The sequence below is a fragment of the Wolffia australiana genome, chromosome 9, assembly GCF_029677425.1.
Source record: "Wolffia australiana isolate 7733 chromosome 9, ASM2967742v1".
Classification (NCBI taxonomy): Eukaryota; Viridiplantae; Streptophyta; class Magnoliopsida; order Alismatales; family Araceae; genus Wolffia; species Wolffia australiana.
This window is the reverse complement of record NC_135843.1, coordinates 4,450,088-4,472,265: the sequence shown is the minus strand read 5'-3', so window position 1 is coordinate 4,472,265 and position 22,178 is coordinate 4,450,088. Positions and strand designations below refer to the sequence as shown.

General features: G+C 41.2%; 1 non-coding gene across 1 annotated transcript; it reads right to left on the bottom strand.

The window, feature by feature from the left end:
- Positions 1-4,898: 4,898 nt before the first annotated feature.
- LOC144708089 (small nucleolar RNA R71) lies at positions 4,899-5,005 on the bottom strand. The gene has a single exon (XR_013582637.1). It is a non-coding gene; the product is annotated as a small nucleolar RNA R71 (small nucleolar RNA).
- Positions 5,006-22,178: the final 17,173 nt, after the last annotated feature.

The window sequence follows — 22,178 nt, the reverse complement described above, 5'->3', positions numbered from 1 at the left end:
AGCAGTTTAGAGAAAAGAAATCCTATAAATATTATCTCAAGAACAATGTTTAAGTTGTCTGGAATTTTTGTTTTAAGAGAGAAACAGTTGTTGAATTTAAAATTATGTAGACCCTCTATGGTTGATGAGCAATTGAGTCGAGAGAAGAAGCAAAGGTGAGAAGATTATAAGGAGGACGATCATTCCCTAGCCATGAACGGGTGTGACACAGATAAATGTGATTTCTTAGAGTTCAGTAATTGTTAAATCACTTTTAGAACAGATTAAGTTGGGTTGGAAAGTATAGAGTTGTAACTTTACAACATATCAAACTAAATCTGTTTATTATTTCTCGTTTAGATATTATTGTGCATAAGAGCTTGGTAAGTGCGCTGCCGCCGTTCATATTGTGCGCAGTTGTATATTGTCATCGCACACGCGGTGTGTGGACACGCACCACGGTCGCAGAAGAGTTTACCCTGCAAACAGATCTAAAACTTAGTCAAAATTTTGACTAAGTATCAGATCTGGCACTATAGTGTGCGGGCGTTGCACCCATAGTACACACCCGCAAGCCGCCGCAGCACACGTAGTGCACAGCCGCAAATTGCACCGCACACGACTGCGCAGCTGCGCAGGACTGCACTTATAGTGCACAACCACAAGCCGCAGCTGCACACGCAGTGCATAGCTGCAAGCTGCTGCTGCACACGCCAGGCGCAGTCGCGCACCGCCAGTGCACATTGCCGCACTTCTCATAGAGATCTGAGACTTAGGCTAAGTCCAGATCTATCTGAGATTTGATTTCAAACTTGGAATTATTAAATCTTAAATTCAAACTCGAATTTCAGATGATTAAATCTTTACTCTTACTTCAAAACTTGAAATCCTAAATGTATTAAATCTTAAAACAATTATTGAATTAAAAGAACGAGATAGAAAAGATTGAATTGATATAGAAATTAAACTGAATTACCTGCTCATTGTGGTTCGACCCTTAGTTACCCTAGGTTAGTGAGGTTATATAATTGTTAAATAATCTCAAATCTTCACACATTGATGAACTAGACTAAGTCCTAAAAATTTGGGATTATCAACTGGCGCCGTTGCAAGGGAGCACGGTACATCAGTGAAAAATATTTATTTTTTGTTTAATTTTTTTTGTTTATTTTTGCTGAAGGATTAAAACCGCTCAGCTTATTATACTTCTAATATTTTTGTTTGAGATTTATGGTAGTAACAAGGTATAAAGCTTCTAGAAGAATAGAAGAGGAGGTGACTCAACCAAGGCACTCATTTCCAGATTCATCAATCACAAAGCAAGATAAAGAAAAGCAAAGCATGGCGGAAGAAGGATATCCACATCAAGATAGAAGGAGAACAATGCTGGACAGATCAACACCATCAGGGTGTATAAGGCAAACTGTTATAAATATAAATGTGGGAGAAGGGGTAACGTTCATGTTTGACAATGTATTGATAAATTCTTTACCTAAATTCAATGGTCGTACTTCACAGAATCTTTTAGAATTTTTAGATGATTTTCATATCAGATGTTCCTCTCAAAATGTACCTCGTGGGGGGCCATCTGGACAGCAATACAAACCGTCGCCAACAGCCATACCGAGCCGCTTAAGCCGACGCTCGTGACGGCTCATTCAACTACTCGAAGTAGCGTCAAAGCTGCACGCATGTTTTCTATGTTATTTTCTTCATATCTTTGTTGTAATTGCATCGCTGGATTTTGTACCAGGCCGTTCGTGTTTTGGGCTTCGCCCATCTTGCTCCTTTATTTTTCTCATTTTAGAGAAAACTGTTCGTGTTGAGACAGTTTTCTCAAGTTGTGCCGATTGGGCATGCTCGTGCCCCTATATAAGGACCGCATGCCCAAGAGGTAAACATGCTTATTGTGAAACAAATCCAGTATTGTTTTTTTTGTTGTTCCATTTGTTCACTTAGTTCTCGTCTAGAGTGTAGCGGTAGTGCTAAATTATTCTAGGTCGTGAGAGCATGGCTTCCTGCATGACAACCTCTACGTGGAGTCTTCGCCCCCCTCCCCCCTCAACTCTTCATATTCTTCTAGTCAAGAAGATCCATTCTTGACAGTTACGGTGCAAGGAGAGATCAAGAACATGATTCTTGGAGGTGTTCTTGAAGCAACAATGTCGTCCTACCTTGCGTCCACGCCGGTGAACATCGTTGAATCCCAGCGTCCATGCACCGGCACCCGCGTCCGGCATCGTCAGGCTAACCGCGCCCGCACCTACGGCTGCGTCCGCAGCCGCTAGGCGCGCCACACCCTAGAAAGCACTCCCGCCTGCACCCGCACCTGTAGCAGCACGGTGTGCCACGCCCATGTTCGTGCACATGGCCACGCCCACGCCCGCGCCCGTGGCCGTCCCTATGCCCGCACCCGCACTTGAGCCCACACCCATGCCTGCAGTGTCGCCTGCACCTCTCCCGCACCTGCGTTCGTGACTGTGCTGACGCCAGCCCCTGTGACCGTGCCCCCACCCGCACCCTCGCTCGCACCTGTGCCCGCGCCCGTGCCTGCGTCCTATGCCTGTGCCAAGTCCTCGCCCGCGCCCATGGCTGCGACCGTGCATGTGCCCGCGCTAGCGCCTGTGCCCGCAACCATGCCCGCGCCCATGTTCACGCCTGTGCCCGCGCCCCCGCCGATGTCCACGCCTGTGTCCATGGCAGCGCCAACTCCCGCGCCTGCACTCCACACGTTCCACAAACGCGATCGTCGTCGACATCAATGGACCCCTTGAACGAATTGCCAAGTTCACAGGAGTCCTTACACCCCTTCGTTTGCCGATCGTTATTTCTTTCAATACTCGACTCGTTGTGTTTGTGCCTCGAGAGTTAGGAGCCTGTCAAACCTGTCAAACCCTAAATAGATCATTCTTCTTCTGGTAGTGCATTAATTCCTTTGGGGAACGTTGGATGGTCTTGGATAGCCAAACTATCCCTCGTCTCATGCGTTGGAGGTTGGTCCATGATAAGCTCAAAATATGGATGTTTTTACTGGTTATTGACTGGTTAATCGTGTGAGGATCCGAGCTTATGCAATAATATTTTTAACCTCACAGCCTTATGGCAAGTAAGGTGTCGATCCACAAGGAGCAGATAAATAGCAGTAATTACATTTCTTTTTTATTTGTATTCTTAGATTTCTATATTCAGGTATAAAGATAGGCTAAATAATCTTCAGTAAAATCTATAGAGTATTCTTTAAGAATTTCAGTTCAGCAGAATCTTCAGCAAAGATCTTCTTCACTGCTAGACTTAATCCGGCTGTTGGGCAATATCACAAACACCTAGCAGGTGTTCGTGTCTACAAGAGTGCCTACGCAAGGGCGCGGCTTGCGCGCAGATCCTACTGCCCGCGCGCGGAGATGGTTTGCTCGCGGCACGGCGCTTGCGCACGGCTGCTGCTTGCGCGCGGGCGAGCCTGCGTGCCTGCGTGCTACGCAGCAGCGTGCGGCGTCTGCGCGCAGGCAAATGCTTGCGTGCAGGCACGCCTGCATGCTACGCAGCACCGCGCGGCATCTGCGCGCAGACAAATGCTTGCGTGCGGGCGTGCCTGCGTGCTACGCAGCAGCACGCGGCATCTGCGCGCAGGCAAATGCTTGCGCGTAGGCGCGCCTGCGTGCTACGCAGCAGTGCGTGGTGTCTGCGCGTGGGTGGCTGCTTGCGCGCGGGTTCTGCTTGCTGCGCGCGGGCAGATCTGTGCGTGGCGCGGGCTATGCGCAGCTTCGCTGGTGGCGTGTGCTGCTGGCGGCTTTGGCTGCTGGCGGCTTATGCTGCTTGCAGCCTGGGCTGTTGGCGACCTAGACTGCAGCCTTGGTCGCTGGCGGTCTTGTGAGGATTTCAAGCTCGATTGATAGGAAAAACCGTGGATTTTTGGGAAAAACTAGAAGGAGAACAATTTGAATGAACTGAAAACTTGAAATCACTAAACAAAAACACTGTCAAATGGAATCGTTAGAAGTTCATTGGTGTGAATCTTACAACCCAACCTAGATTATCTGAAATGGAGAGAATTACACTATACTGAAACTTGGGCAGTCGCTCCACCTTGTGTCACGGTCCTTGCGGCGAGGTAGAGGTCGTCCAGCCCAAGCTACTCCTCAGCTTGCTCCTTCTCTCCAACTCCAATGCTCATCAGCTCTTGGAGGGTCTGCATAACCCCTTCTCCAAGCCCTAGCCTGTTTTGACAGAATTTCTGGACAACCTAAAATGAACCCTCAAGAGGCTATTTATAGGTTTCGCTCATTTGTGCCTCTTGGGGATTTTTAGGGCTTTTTCTTCTTCATGATTTTCGCCAGCTCCTCTTGGTCAAATGCATTTTCCTTTGTGCTTAATCCACATCTGAACTCATTAAGTCCAATTATTGAGATCTAATCCACTTGATTCAAAGAATCAAGTGGGGTTAGTAAGTAAGAAAATAATGCACATGAAGGATGACCAATATGGACTAAATGTATGCAAACGACACTTTGATGCTCAGAAAATTCACAATAATTAATGACATAATGAGAGTCATCAGTCCATAGGGACATTGGGAAATTGATTGTGCTCAATCGAACTTCACCCACTTAGCTAATTGTGGAATTTGACCGAAAGTTGTCTCGTACTTGTCATTTTTTTCTTAAAAATTCATCAACACAATTCCTGGGATTTAGCGAATCTGTTTACGTTCATTGTCGTGTAACACTACTTGACTGATCCCGGCCGGTTGTGTTACATCAATACCGAGTCTATCTACTTAAGCTTTAAAAAAGAAATATTTTCCATTAACTTTAAAAGATAAAGCTTTTGCATGGTATCAAAATTTAGGCACTGTATTTAGATCTTCGGAAGAAATGCAAAATATGTTTTTACAATAAATTTTTAGTCTTTCAACAACAAATTTTTACAGAAGAGAAATTTATAACTTTCGTCATCATGAAAATGAACCATTTAGTGAGGCATGGGAAAGATTTAATCATTTGATTAGAAAATGTCCTCATCTTGAAAATTGCCAACTAGCTCAGATATTTTATGAATCATTGTCAGATTTTATGAAAAATAAAGTAAATCTAGCTACTGGAGGAACATTTTATACTGCTTATGAAGATGAAGTTTTTGATATGCTAGAGAGAGTACCAGAAATTGACCTACAGGAAATAGGAGCAAATCACAATGGAAGGAACTCATAGCCAAGGAGAGGAGGTGCCTTGCAGGTCAACATCAAAGAGTCAGAATTATATGCAGGTATCAAAGGTTCAAGCAAAAATTAGAAGAGCTAGCCTTAACTTTGAAAAATACTTTTCTAAATAATTCTCCTATTGTTAAAGCTAAAATCTACTCTTTCTGTTTCAGCGAGGATCATGGAGATGGAGCTTGTATATCCATGGAGGAAGAGGTCAATGCATTCAATCAACAACAATCGTCTTGGGCTGGACAGAAGATAAACCACTATAATGCAGAGAGCTTCAATCAAGGAAATAAACCCCATTTCAAGCAAAACTCCAGTTTCAAAATCTACCTCAACAACCGTGTCATGTTCAATCACAACCCCTTCAAGATTTTTCTTCACTAACTCCTGTGATTTCATATATGATAGAAAAACAGAACACAAAGCTGAGAACAGAGATGGAAATGTGAATGCAAATGATGATGGACTTCCAAACAAAACAAATGTTAGAGTCTCAAATGCAAACCAGAAGATTGCTAGAGAGGTTCAAAATGGGATCAATTGAACATGGAGGTAAAGGAGTTGATTTCCAACTCAACCTAGTGTAAATCCTTGTGATTTATTCCATATAGAAAAGTCTATTCATGAATAAGACAGCCATGAGGATCTTGAAATTTGGGCAATTTCAAAACTGAGTAATGTAAAAGAACTTCTAGATCCTCGTGTGTCTTTAAAAATTCTAGATTTGAGAATGAGTGTGTGGATGAAGAAAATGAGCTTTCTTATAAGAAAGAGCTTTTACCTTCAACTCATGCTCAAGATATTCCTTATCCCTCTGCTCTAAACAGAAAGAAGCCTGTTTGTGACTCTGAAATTAGACTTTTAGAAGATTTTAAGCAAGCCACCATGTCAGTAGCTGTAGAAGACATGATTAAATGTTGCCCCTCACTAAAGAAATACCTTGAGGATTCATGTACTAGTGGAAAGCCTAGGAAGATAGTGAAACTATTAGAAAATGCCTCAAGTATTTTGAATTCTATTCCTTTCAAAATGAGAGATCCATGATCTCCATTTTTTACTTGTGAGAATGGAGGAAGGATATTTTCTAGAGTTTTATTAGATAGTGGAGCAAGCATTAGTATTATCCCTACAACATTGTATGAAGAATACAGATTTGGAGAATTACAAGAAATTAGTATGGATCTATTACTAGCTGATGGAACAATTAGACAACCTGAGGGCAGATTGATGGATGTCATTATTAATGTGGAGAATTGTGAAATTCTTGTAGATTTCATTGTTACAGATTTGAAAAGTAAGGGAGATATCAGTTTAGATCCCATTATTTTAGGAAGACCCTTTTTCCTGACAGCAAGGATAATTATGGATTGGGATAAGGGGACTGTTGAATTTAAGTCAGGGAGTGAAAGAGTTAAGATTGATATTTCCAAAATGATAAAATGCACATTGGGAAGTAGCGAGGAATTCAAATTTTGTGCAGAAGAAAATTAAGATATTGAGGCAATAGAGGAGTACCTATTTAGTATAGAAGAATTGGATTCAGCTAAAGTGGATAAAGAAACCAATTGAATAGAAATTCCCTTGGAATTAAAGCCTTTACCATCTTCTCTTAAATATGCCTATTTAGATTCCATGAAGAGATTACCTCTGATTATATATGCATCTCTTACCCAAACACAAGAAAAGGATCTACTTAGGGTTCTTATAGATCATAGGAAGGCCATAGGATGGACGTTTGATGACATAAGAGGGATTCCACCTTCCATTTGAACACCAAATATTCTTGGAAGAAGAATGTAGACCATGTAGAGCGCATCAGAGAAGGCTAAATCCTTACATGAGAGAAATATTTGAGAAAGAAATTTTAAAATGGTTAAAAGCTGGGGTCATTTATGCTATATCTGACAATAAATGGGTAAGTTCAGGTCATATGGTACCAAAGAAATCTGGAATAACTGTAGAGGTAAATGAGAAAGGAGAAGAGGTTCAAAAACGATTACCAACTGGATGGAGAGTATGCATAGATTATAGGAAACTCAATAAAGCTACCAACAAAGATCATTACCCATTACCTTTTTTATTTATCAAATTTTTGAAAAATTATCAGGGCAAAATTTTTTCTTTTTTTCTCGATGTAATGCTCCAACAACATTCCAAAGCTGCATGAATGATTTATTCTCAGATTTAGTAGGGGAATGTTTAGAAATATTCATGGATGACTTTTCTGTCTTTGGGAGTATATTTGAAAATTGTTTATTAAATCTCACTAGAGTGTGGAAAAGATGTGTTGAATCTAACCTTGTACTGAGTTGGGAAAAATCTCATTTTATGGTGTAGGAGGGAGTAGTGCTGGGGCACTTGGTAAGCCATCATGGACTGGAAGTGGACAAGGCAAGAATAGAGATCATCCAGGGCCTTCCACCTCCAACAAATCTAAAAACCCTTAGGGGTTTCCTCGGCCATGCAGGTTTCTACATAAACTTCATTTTAGAATTTGCAAAAATTTCAAAACCACTTACAAACCTTATGTCATCTAAAAATAATGAATATGAACTAAATGTTGAGGAAAAAGCTGCTTTTGAACAATTAAAGGAAGCACTCATACAAGCACCCATCTTGCAAGGTCCTGAGTGGACCTTGCCATAGGAGCAGTAGGACCTTGCCATGTGTGATGCTTCAGATTATGATGTAGGAGCAGTTTTAGGCCAGAGAAGAAATAAGAAACCTGTGGCTATTTATTATGCTAGTAGAACCTTAATAGATGCACAACTTAATACTACAACTACAGAAAAGGAATTACTAGCAAGGATATTTGCTTTAGAAAAGTTTAGATCTTATCTTTTAGGAAGTAAAATTACTGTATTTTCTGATCCTACAGCAATTAAATATTTTTTATCAAAGAAAGAAGCTAAACCTATATTGATTAGATGCGTTCTATTACTCCAGGAATTTGATTTAGAAATCAAGGATAAAAAGGGTATGAAAATGTAGTTGCTCATCACCTGTCTAGTAAGTGGTACCCAACCAACTTTAATAGATGATTATTTTCCTGATGAACATGTTCTAATGACACAAGGAACAGATCTTCCTTGGTTTGCACATATGGCGAATTTTCTTGTTTCAGCATAAATACCCATGGGATGGACATCACACGAAAAAAAGAAACTTATCAAAGACAGCAGATTTTATTTCTAGGAGGAGCCAGAGTTATTTCATCAAGGAATCGATCAAATCTTAAGAAGGTGTGTACCAGAAACAGAGCAAAAAAGTATTTTGGATTTTTGCCACGCAAAATGAAGAGGACACTACTCTGCTAAAGTAACAGCTCATAAAGTTATAGAATTGTGATTTTTGTGGCCTTCTTTATTTCAAGATGCTAAAAAACTTTACACTACATGCTTAATATGTCAAGCCTTGATTAATATTAATAAGAGAGACCGTGTGCCTTTAAAGCCTATTTTAGAAGTAGAAATCTTTGGTCTATGGGGAATATATTTTATGGGGCCATTCCCAATCTCTTATGGTTATGAGTACATTTCGATGGCAGTTGATTATGTGTCAAAATGGGTAGAAGCTATAGCTACCAAGACCAATGATAGTGAAGTACTGGTGAATTTTGTAGAAAATAATATCTTTTATAGATATGGATTTCCTAGAGCTATAGTTAGTGATGGAGGTTTGCATTGTACAAATTATAATTTCAGAAATCTTCTGAAAACGTTTCGAGTATATCATTGAGTCACAACTCCCTATCCCCCTCAAGCTAATGGTCAGGTAGAGTTGAGTAATAGAGAGATTAAACAAAAACTTAGAAAAATAATACGTCCTGATGGGAAAGTTTCGGCCAAACCATTAGAATTATAACATAAACCTTTGTGGGAATTAGGAGGCTTAATGTTTCTTTGGGTAAAGCAGGAAAGCTTAGAATACTTCAATTACATGAGCTGGAAGAAATTAGGAATGATGCATATGAGAATTCGAAAATGTATAAAGCCAAAATGAAAGCATTTCATGATAAAAATCTTAGGAGAAGAATATTTGTAGAAAATTAGAAAGTTTGGCTTTATAATTCAATGTTGAAATTATTTCCTAGAAAATTAAAGACTAGGTGGGATGAACCTTTTATTCTCAAGGAAGTCTTTGAGAATGGAGCAGTGGTAATTATAGATCCCCAATCTAATAAATGCTTCACAGTAAATGGACAAAGACTTAAGCCCTATTTGCAAAATGAGGATTTACATGGACCTATCAATATACCTCTAGATAAGACTCCAAGTAATTCTAGCATGATTTAGTTTTTACTGTTTTATTTCCCTTTTCATTTTGTTTTCTTTCGTTAAGTTTGTAGGTTTAGCTATCCAATGCATCAACTGAATAACGGATCAGACAACATCTTCACCAACTTGACTCAATCTAGTAACTCCACAAACTCCACATCCTCGGTTAGATTTCTCTCTTTGATTGTTTCAATTATATTAATCATAAGCATGTAGGAACACGTCATATTTTAGATAAGGGGGGAATATCATAAAATTATTTTTCTGACAAAGGAATAATGATCTCAGTTGATATCTAAGTAATGATAGATCAAGTACTAAAAATCTTATCAAGGTTGTTTGAAGTTAAAAGACTTGACAGCCAAAGTAAACCCAAGGTGAATTAAGCCTAACTAAGTGCGTGGATGTTCATACTAGTTTGATTTTGCAATTCTTATCATTATATTTCTCTCACCTTATCACCCACATCAGGTTGAGTTCACACTTACATGCTTGAAATTTTTTCCTTTAGTGGAGGGAAGGGCTAGTGTTGACTCAAAGGCAGTATTAAATACTGATATAAGTGAAGCTCCCTAAGCTATAGAGGGATACAAAACCTCTTTTGAGAAATAAGCTGCCGATCTACTGAGGACAGCATATGTGTGGTGGATAAGCGCCATTAAAAATTTAGAAATCAAGAAAAGTTGCGTAGTTCATATGGCATCTCAAAAAGGACAGACCTGCAAAAAAATGTGGATTAAAGGAAAAGTGGAAAAACCTGTCTCCCATATGCTTGAGGCGATTGTATTATAGCCATTCGTAATGAGAAAATATTAGCACTAGTCTCCACGATCCGTTCAGTAATGCGCTCGAGGTGTTAACTCAACCTTATCCCATATATATGTACTTACTTATATATATTTCATAGATCAGAAGTGCATTTAGTTTTGGTTAAGACTGAAATATATATTTTGGGAATTTGTTTGAAAGCTGACTAAGTTCAATTGATGAGCTAGAAGCAGGAGCTATCAGAAACAAGGAGTCAATTATTGATCATCATTTATCTTCACTTATGTTTCATTACTATGGGACTGGTAATGATCTAATTTGAGGGGTATTTGATAAACATAATTCTGTCATCATTTAAGCATGTATAATATCATGAAATGATGAGTTTTTATATTTTACTACTCAATATATGTTTCTTTTAACTAACCCCACTCGATTCTATGAATCAAGTGGATTAGATATCGTCTCTGTTTAAATATGCACAGATATTGATTTGGAGATAATGCACATGGGTGAAAATGAATCAAGGAGGGCGCTTGCACCAAGTCAAATAATGGTTATGGATCAGTATGGGCCAACTCAAATGGCGGTTATGGATCAATATAGACCATTCAAAAGTTCCAAGCAGTATAGAGAGAAGAAATCCTATAAATACTATCTCAAGAACAATCTTTAAGTTGTCCAGAATTTTCGTTTTAAGAAAGGAATAGTTGTGGAATTAGAAATTCTATAGACCCTCTACTGTTGATGAGCAATCGAGTCAAGTTAAGAAGCAAAGTTGAGAAGATTCTAAGGAGGACGATCATTCCCTAGCCGTGAATGGGTGTGACACAAGGTAAATGTGATTTCTTAGAGTTCATTAATTGTCCAATCACTTATAAGATGGATTAAGCTGGGTTGGAAAGTATAGAGTTGCAACTTTCCAACATATCCAACTAAATATGTTCATTAGTTCTAGTTTAGATATTATTGTGCATAGCAGCTTGGTAAGTGCACTGCCGTCATTCATATTGTGCGCAGTTGTACATTGCCGCCGCACACGGGGTGTGCGGACATGCACCACTGTCGCAGAAGAGTTTACCCTGCAAACAGATCCAAAACTTAGTCAAAATTTTGACTAAGTATCAGATCTGGCACTATAGTGTGCGGGCGTTGCACGCATAGTACACGCCCGCAAGCCGTCGTAGAACACGCAGTGCGCAGCCGCGCACGACTGCACATGTAGTGCACATCGACAAGCCGCAGCTGCGCACGTTGTGCGCATTCACGCATCGCCACCCCACATAGCCGCACTTCTCACTGAGATCTGAGACTTAGGGTAAGTCCAGATCTATCTGAGATTTGAATTCAAACTTAGAATTATTAAATATTCAATTAAAACTCGAATTTAAGATGATTAAGATTTTACTGTTACTTCAAAACTTGAAATCGTAAATGTATTAAATCTTAAAACTATTATTGAATTAAAAGAACGAGATAGAAAAGATTGAATTGAAATAGAAATTAAACTGAAATACCTGCTCCTTGTGGTTCGACCCTTAGTTACCCTAGGTTAGTGAAGTTAAATAATTGTTGAATAATCTCAAATCCTCACACATTGATGAAATAGACTAAGTCTTCAAAACCATTATTTCAACACATAAAAATTGGGATTATCAGTAGGTTCCTCTTTTCTCCCTCTACAATCCACACAGCTGGATCTTTAAATAGAGGTCTAGAAAAGGCAAAATTCACTTTTTGAAGTCTCTCCAAGGATTTGGCCAGGAAGGACAGAAGCTTTTCCTTGGATTGATTCTGCACTCCAATTTGTAAGTTTCTGATTTGTATTTCAATCTTATTCTTGAACGACTCTAAAACATCAAAGCATGGGCGAAATGTACATGCCCTAGAAGTTGTTTTAAATGAAATTAACATTGCATTTTGATTCTGATTCAAGATCTGGTTTTCATCTTCAATTCGGCATCAATTTTGAACATTTCTGCATTATTATATTTTTAATTTATGGTGGGACTTCATCATTTCACCAATTTCTTCACTTTCTCTCTCTAGGTTAATTTGTCTCATTTCTCTCTCTAGATTTCATTTTTTTATTGTCGTAAATTTAATTAAATATATTAAAAACCTAAAAATAAAATTTGATTTTAAAATTCATCAATCTTGAAGTCCAATTTAAAAGTCCCTTTGTTGGTTATTAATTCCCAATTTTAATTCATAAATATTGTCTTAAATTTTTATAATATTTGGCAAATTAATAATCCGAATGAATTTAATCTTATAATTGAAATAATTCTATCTTGAGCTTTTTGACCGAAATAGTGAAAATCAAAATTAATTTTTTTACTCAATTTTGATTAAATAAAAACATTATTAAGTAAAATTAAGATTTATTAATTGCAAATTAATTCATCTTTTAATTAATTCATTAAAATTGGATAAAAATTCTTACTTTCTGCCTCCCTGTGGTTCGAGCCCTTGCTTGCTCGATATTCTATATTTTGTGATTAAGGGTATTTATAAATTTTACTGTATAAGTCTAAACATCAAATTAACGACATATTTACACGCATTTTTAGGCTTATCAAGCAGCGGCCTGAAACCTAAACGGTATGCGCAGAAGCAAGTGGCTATGAGGGCAGCCAGGGCCACGATGGGTGCGCGCCGGCGGGTGGGGATGCGCCCGGCACAGGCGCCCGCAAGCGCAATGTGTGCGGGCGGCTGAGCGCGTGGTGGGCGCAGGCAGCCGGGGGCACGGGCGGCTGGGCCGTAGGGTGGCCGCTAAGGGCGTGGGCAGCCAAGGGCGTGTGCGTAGCCAGTGCGTTGATGTGGTCGCCATCATGTCGGTTCTCCAATTGACGTTGATGATGAGTCAAGATGCGGGACGTATCAGATGATGGTGGCGGCGCGTCCAAAGATGACGCATTGCTGTCGTCGCCACAAAAAATATTTAGATTCATAAGTATAGGTGTCGTACAATAGAAGTTAGAAAGAACATTAATTAGGGATTTTCCATATAAGCGACCTAAATAAAGATATTTAATCTTCAATGAATAACAAATATTTGGATGAAAATATTAGAGCGGATGGTAGATGACATAGGAACAATGCAAGAAATAAATATATATTGCCGTATTTTGATCCATTAATAAATCAGAAAATTGAAGTGAAGGGGTTGACAAGAAGATTTGAGCTCTGTTATTTCGGTTAGAATGGGTGTTAAGTAAACCAATAAAATCTTTATTTAAATTAAAACTTTAAATATGCTTTTTGTACGTGGTAAATGAATGTTTATGTCAATTCAATATTCCTTTGAGGTTTTCTTAAAATGTACTTGTACATTCCACTCAAATAAAAAGCTTTGGCGCTTCAGACCACTAAAGAACAAATGATTACTCGCAAATCAGCCAAGACATACTCAAGACTTAAATACAATGAAATAGGAAGCCCCAAAAAACGTTGCTACAAGCTGCTTATTTTCTATTCCTACTAGAAATCAAATAGCCCTTTGCAAGACAACATACACAACTCTATGTTCAGCTTTTACTCAAAGGTTAAACGATAAGCTTTACCATTATATATCCTTGTTGTGATTAAGATTTTTTCTATCTCTACAGACTTGATCTGAATGAACCAGCCATACATTTTTAATGAGGAGGTCAATATAAGCAAATGCATTAAAAATGGCCTCACTCCGTTTGCACGATGGGATGTTATGAATAAAATAACAATTTGACCATGTGTTTTAAATTTAAATTTTATAAATATAACTTTGATTTTATATAGAATGAGGATGACATTTCCCTAGCTAAAAAGTTGATTTAATTGTCATTTATAATTTTAAAATTTCCCTTAACGCAATGTTGTGTCCCTCGCTCATTGGATTGTGCATTTTAAACTTTGATTGGCAGGTTCATTTTAAAACAAATCAATAAATATCAATGGTGCATGCCACCAAGGATTGTCAATGATGCCATCCACGCCACCTGCCACTGTCATCGAAGACCGGGTGAAGATGCTCGTTATCGTTTTTGATTTTCATATCTCTTCTCGTGTTTTGTGTTGTTCGTGTTCATCGTCCTATTTTTGTTGAACTGTGACGCGTCCCAGGCCTGTGTTTTAATCATCTTGGGAATGGGTCTTCATTTTGGCCTTTTATGTGTTTTATTTTACATTCCCCCCACCCCTTTCTATGTCTAATGGAGGCCCATTCTATAAGAACCCCCAATGGATCTTGTCTGTTTTCTTGTTGACTGATGTCGGACATCGTCGGGGACGTCGCCCAATCAACACCGAATATGATTAGTTGGGGCCGATAAGGGATGAAGTATCAGATTACGGTGGTGTCGTAGTCCGACGGTTATGCTAACGGGTATGTAACTACGTGATGCAGAGTGCCCTAAATGTCGTACGTGGATGGTCTGACTTGAGGGAGGTGCCGAGCTCCAAGCTTGGATGGGAATTGTCGAGTGACGATGACGGTGGCCTCTCGAACCTGGTCGGAGCGACGATGGTTATTTCATTTCACGTTTTATTTGCTTGGTTGTATTTTCTTTTTATCAAATTCATAGATCAGGCCAGTGTGTTTGGGCCTTGTCCACGTATTTGCAATTCTGAATTGTAACAGCTGCCTAGAGGATCGACCACGTCTCGCGACGGTTCCTCTAGAGACGTCACTTGGCACTTATCCTCCCTATATCTGGATAATGTTATTTGATGGATAGTCAAAACATGTTCAAAGACTGTCGCCCATTTCACATCAAGACAACTCCATGAGCTGCTTCCCTCAACGTCCTCATCGAGATCACTCCGAGATCGCTGTGACGCAGCCGAGACGACCTGCGCCAATCCTGATAGTTTTCTTGAAGAATTAACGATTTTTGTCTTTCTTGGACTCAACATCAACAAAGCCGCCCTCGTTGAGACCACTCCGAAGAGGCGCTGACCTCGTCTTCCGCCTTCGGCAGCTTCTTCCCCTTGTAGTTGCGCGATTCTTTGCCGCCAAGAATCTCAAAGGATGAAGAAGTTTCCCCATTTTTTGGGAATCTTGAGGTAGTTGTTCTGCCCGCAAGCTCATCTTGAAGGTTAACCATTAATACCTCTCCGTGTATCCGACTGCGCACGTCGACGCCGGTGATCTGCACGACCTCCGCGCTTGCAACCTTCATTGCCGCACACTAGGCGCATCTGTGACCCCGCCCCACGTGTTGGTGCGCGCCTAGGTGCCCTCCCTCGGCCTACTACGCACTACGGCTTTCGTCATCGTGCGCTAACCGCGCCCGCGACCTCCTTCCTGTGCGCTCCTGTGCGTCCGCAGCCTGCCCCGCACGCTACTACGCACCACGGCGCTATTGCGCGTAAATATTCTTGCAACCGTGCGCTAGCCAAGCCAACAAACCCCGCCGCGCACGCTATAGTGCATCCGCAGCCTGCCTCGCACGCCCAGGAGTTTCCTCCCCTTGCTGCCTACGTACCAACGCCGACGACTACATCCGTTGAGGTTGGGAGAGCACCCTGAGCACGTCGCCTCCGGCCACAAAGACACAATCCACTTGCAATTAATTGGTACCTCTGAGCTCAATCGTCTCCTGCTAGCCACCCTCAGACTCTTTGCTCTCAGATATCTTCACGCCCTCCCCTACCCATTACATTTCAGTATTATTACTTAGTGCAGTGCAGTCTTCCCCTATCAATTCCTCTGCCTTGGATTAATCTCAACTGAATAAGATAGCCACCTTTGTCGAGAGTCAGGGATTCTTTGAGGTGGACGATTAATTGTTGAGATTAGAAGTGGGATAACCTAGAGCCGTTAACTGCTCCTTACGCCGTAATCATCGTAGTTGATTGAGAGGGTCATTGGGAGTCTATCTTGGTTATTCCCTCTCTTAGGAAGTTCATTAGTCTAATACCCGAGTTCGTAACGTCTCTGATTGCTTATTGGGGTTTCTATCGATAATTCATGTCTTCTGTATAGGTGTTAAATCAATTCATGGCTCTTTAACTGTGCTCTAATACGAACCTTCGATCCTAGTGTAGTCGTATTACATCAATTACTGCTAAAGCACTAGAGATATAGATGCACTATCGTAATATAGGATAGCTTAGAGTGGGGTTTCTGACCATTGCCCGTTGACATTGGTGGGCAACTTGGCTCGTCTTCCTCTGTGGTGACTCATTTCTAGGCATTTTAGGCATCCCCTAATGCCTTCTATATCCAGTCATGCCTTCCTATGGTTACTGCTCGCTCCAATTTGGCCATACGAGCCTAGGGGCTCTATTGCTGCCATTGAAAATAATACTTAGAATATGAGAAATTTGGGGCCAATGAGCCCCTTTAGGGTATAAGTTGGACTAGGCAATATTCCATAAGAAGATCAGAAGTCTAAGATCATATATGTGCGTTTAGTTAAGCGTATTATGGCCCACGCTTTGGGTTGGTACACTTGAAGCCCATCATGGGTTCTCTATTCGTTTCTTAGGATTGGGGTCCACTATACTGCAATTGTTTTCTCTTCTTGTTAGCTCAGCTTGGTGCAGGGATTAAGCATTCCATTAGACAGATATCTTACACCAAAGAAGTTAAGAAAGAAGACTGCTATAGAAGGTATGTTCTGGGCGGTAAAGTGAAATAATTGAAGACCTCCCCCTTCTATGCGCGTGTGCATGCTGAGCTATCTCTAGACTCTAGGCTTCTGCTGGAACCTTATATGGGTCTTATGTGGGGAGCTTCTATGGGCTGATTATGCTTCATGTGTAGGGCGCTATTGTTTGCGCACTTGCGATCGCCAACTACAAGCAGCTTGAGCACTTTGCATTAGTCAGCATGTGGCGTACTTGAACATTACGATGCTTGGCTCCAGCAAGAACAATTCACTAGAACCCATTTTCTATTTATTCAACCTATTTTTTATATTGAAATTGGCCATGCAATATAGTTACCCACTAATGAGAAGATCCTATTAAAATTACAATTTAATTTTTTATCCATGAGAATTAATGGGCTTCTAAATTATGTAAAAAGTTTATTTAAAAATAATTCCCTACCAAATGGTCCATTTAATGCAGAAAATAGGAATGCATATCACTATGAAGATAATATTACTAAAAGGATTTCATGCCCAAAATTTGGTTCACCAGATATCATGTGGCAAAAGATTTCAAATGGGTATTCTGTCATGTAGGCCTCCTAGATTATTGACGGGTGATAATGCGCATTGTTAATAGGTTAATAGGATGATATTGGCAAGTTTACTTACATTAAGTCGTCCATATATCAGTGTTACGAAGCTTAACATTAAATTTAAGAATGATTTTTAAATTTTTTAGTTTGAAGGTGTTTTAGGGACTTTTATGATGTCATATTAGGAAATAAAACATTTTTGAGTCTGAGTATGCTTTTCCATATATTCTCCCAATTATATTCATAAATATACTATTTTTATAAGTTTGAATATTTGTATTTGTACGTTTAGTAAACAGTCGCCTGTGCCTGGTCAATAAACCCCTTTGTGAGGGGGAACCCCTTCTCCTAAAGTTAGGGGCTATAGGTACCCTATTGTTTAAGGTCATTCAAGGTTTTCTTAGGAGTATAGGTTTGCTACTTTATACCCCGTAGCACCTGGCTTTGAGACATTGGCTCGAGGTATTTCCCTACCCATTCTTACCGTAGAAAATCAAGGTCACCTTGCATCCTTGAAACGATAACCATCTTTGGGCCAAGCTAACCTTTTTTTTCCCTCGGGACACACATGCGGTAGTACATGAATATTCAGTTTTTGCCCATTGACTATGCCTTTTGTCCTGATCTTATGCCCTAACTCATTCTCCATGGTGAACCTTGTAGAGGAATGCTAAGCTTTTTGGGCCATTTTATTCTCACCAATCTTTGCATTACTCAAGCCGATATTCTTGATGCCACTTCATCCACGTACTCTTGCATGGCTTTGTCCATCTAAGGTGGAACACTCCCTCACCAGTGCATTTTTGCATCCACATCTTTGGCATATCGATAAGGCCCGCTCATCTTCAGCGTGAGAGTACTCAATTAGTGAGCTATTACACTCCCTTTCAAGTGTCGGTGCTTCTAGGCAAAATGCTTGGATTTCTTTGCACTCATACCTCATTTATCATTGAGTGATCAGTTATGACCCTTGGCCACTCATTTGGATTTTTTCCCTCTCAATCCCCCATCATATCTATGGCTGACCTTAACCTCTGTTATTTTGAAATCCTATCTACTATTCAAAGTTTACCTTGATTTGGTACCACTCTTTTGGCATGCACTGAAAAAATGCTTTACCCCTGAAGTCAAATCTACTACTGTGGGTCAATGCATTTTGGCGGAACTTTTACGAGTAAGTTTTCCTTGACTAAATTCAGCTAAATATTTTGAACACAAATGACCTTTTAAAACTTTGTATCGTCCTGGCACACGCGGCCACATCCCGTATATCCCATTCTTGATGCCTTACTTAACATGCTCTCAAGCCTTTTATTGTGTTGCCTTCCTGATCTCTTTGGTTTTCTATTAATTTGAAATTATATATAATAGGACTACAAAGAAAAATTAAAATTTAATCATGTATATATTATCTTGAGTGCTATGTTCGTAGGTCAGAAGTAATTTTTATTACACATCACAAGTGCTTCTTTGATATTTATGTTTCATTAAAAATGTGTTTACTTTCCCTAGGATCAAGTCATAATAAAACATTAACTTTCTTTAATTGAATAAATTCCTCATCCCAATTTGCAGAGGGAGAGATAGTTCTCTAATAAATTCGTCTTTTCATGAATTCTACACGATATAGATCCTTTTTAACAAACATTACATCTATATGCATTTCTACTATTGGAATCACTGATTGATAAGGTCAAATAAAGATAATCATTTTCATGCATAATTCTTCTTAATTATCATGAAGTTCAGTTCAACACTACCAAAAACTCTCATTTTACATAGTAATCAATTTGGACCTTAAACTTCTTCCAATGATTAAAAAGTTTTCTTACTGACTTGATGTTTCCATCAATGCTGTGGTGTATAGTTTAAAAGATTTATAGTTTGGAATTTGGTTAAGAGGCTTTCAAGAATATTTCTAAACCCCATTAGACTCCATGAGTCATGTGGGACGTGAATCTAAGAATTTCCCTCGTATGTTAACTTTTGTGAACAAATGTTGACTACTAGTGGTCATAAAATTATGAAATTTTAGGAGGAGGTTAAGAAATGAGTCTTGAGTTTTGGGGAAAAGTTTCAGATCAAAAGGACCTTTGAAGGAAAAATGTATGCTAAAAAGTAGAGTTGAATCAGCAAATGGGCCTGATGTGAAGAAGCTTGGAGAAACCCTTCTAGAATGGCCACTAGAGGCTTTGAGGATGGTCAAGACACATGGGGAGGACCATCCTGGAGACGGCGCGCCAGGACGACAGCAGCCACATCGAGCAGCTCGCGCCGATGCTCGCCACCCGGGGTTCAAGTACCCCGCGTAAGAATTCCTATCTTTACTTATGTTCATTTCATGTTTGTTTGTATTTTCGGAGTAGTGGAATGGGCCAATGTTGTTGGGTCTCATCCTCGTCATTTCCCTTTTACTTTTATAATTGTATTTTTGAATTTTTAAGGAAAACTGAACCACGTCTCGCGAGGGCTCGTCCTCTCCCACGTTCTCTTTGCACCCATCCTCCCTATATAAGGGGATGGCATGCCCAAGGAACATTTGGAGTTATTGTTGAAAAGTTTATTCACAATATGTGTCCCCCCTATCATAGTTTGTAGCGTAGGGGGTTTGGCTAGCCCCATCCACGTACAGATCACTCCGTGGTTAGAGCCCACGTCTCTCTCGTCGAGATCACTCCGAGAGGAACGTACTTAAACGTGCCGTCGAGATCACTCCGGTATGCTTAAAGAAGTTCAAGAAGTTGATGCCGTCAAAAGTTGAGAAGGCCTTCGTCGAGATCACTCCGGAGATTCTTGGAGGTTTACCATGACGACAACGCGACACCGACCTGGGAGATCTGCTCCATCGAGAGAGCTCGCCCAGACCGATCAAGAAACCCGTTCTTGATAGGTTCTTGATCTCCCCTCTCCTCCATCTCCCATCTCTTCCACCCCTTTCTTGAAACCCCAACCATCCTCGTCTTGGCCTTCCCATTCGTCCTCCCACGTTCTTGATCCATTTCCCCGCATTCTTGATCCCTTCTTCCGCGTTCTTGAACCCTTCTTCCACGTTCTTGATCCCTTCTTCCAAGTTCTTGAACCCTTCTTCCACGTTCTTGATCCCTTCTTCCACGTTATTGATCCATTTCCCCGCGTTCTTGATCCCTTCCTCCCACGTTCATGACCATTTCTCCCCCCCCCCCCCTTCCCCCTTGTTCTTGAATTCTTGAAATCTTGAATCCTCAACCCTCCCCCCTCTCTTTCTTGATCTACCACCGTTCTTCCCTTCCATTTCTTGCATTCCTGTCACCCCTCCCTTCCCAACCCCTTCTTGGTCGCCCTACCCAGCCAACATCGCCATTCCGCCCCCCCCCCCACTAGTCCAATCACTGCCGCCTTGGCCCCCTTGTTGCCACGCCTCTCCCCGCCAGGACCCCACATTCGCGTGGGCGTTCACACGCCCGCCCAACGCCCGCACGCGACGGTTATCTCTGCGCGCTCGTCGGCTGGCTCGTGCGCGCACCTCACGCCCTTGCCGGCCGCATGCCCGGCCACTATGCACCGTCGACCCTGCCCACCAGAGTCATCCCACGTCCGCTGACCACGCCGCTGGTAGTCAGCGCATCCAGATCGTCGTCTCCAATGATTCGTCTGCACCTTGTTATCAGTCGGGACGATTCTCTACGCCGTGGACTAAGCGACCCAAAGGTCAGTCTCGTCTTCCCTCCATATTTCCAGTATTATTATCTTCTCTAGTCTCGTCACCTGCTATCGCGTCCTCTGCCCAACTTCCCTCTGCACTAATAGGATAGCCACCCTCTGCACTAATTCTTGTGGTTGAAAAGATATTCATTGGAGTAGGACTCCGAACACTCCAGGGCTGTCATACGCCCCTCACCGCTTAAGCATCTAGTTGATTTTGCGGGTCATTGGGAGTTTGATCTTAGGATCATTCTTCTCTCGTTGATCGGCACGGCCGACGCTGTTATCCGTCGATTCCCTAACTGCTCATTCACTGTTTTCTCATTACTTGAATTACATCGCACATCATTCGCATCATAATTCCTGTGACGTATTACAAGCCGATCGATCCCGGCCGACATCGTATTACATCATATTCGTATCAGAGACGGTCGTGTTAGCTTTCCCTTAACACAATTGGTAGGATATTGCTAGAGATTTTATCGATATTGTGCACGTCATATTTCAAATTTCATCTGCATAGTGCACGCCATCTCATCACATCTCATCCATCACGTGCATACCCTTAGACTATTTCTAGGTTGTGGATGGTTCACCATAGAATGGTTCGTACGCGAGCCCAATGTCGAGAGACTGACTGTGTTGAACGAGACGAAGATCGTGATCACGATCTTGTCATAGGGGATCGTCTGCTAGAGGAACCGATAGGTGAACGTCTTCCAATCGAGCCGATGGATCCCGAAGAGGTACCATTACCTCCTCCGCCACCTAGGGAACCCACCACTCGGGTCCTGAGACATCCCGTTGAAACGGAGCCCGTGGCACCTCGAGCTTCCGAAGACCGGAGATCCTCTACCGCCGTCCCTACTCGTAGGGCACCTGTAGACGAGGCCTATGACAAGCCCTTGGCTCGAGATGTTCCCCGACAACCGGGAAAGGCTCCCGTGCAGGAGCATGCCACCCCGGAATACCGATCGTGAGACACCGAGGTCCCACCACCGCAATATCGATGATCGGACGAATGGGAACACGATCGTGATGACCGTCGACGATCCCCTTCCCTAGAGTATCACCGCGATGACCCACGAGGATC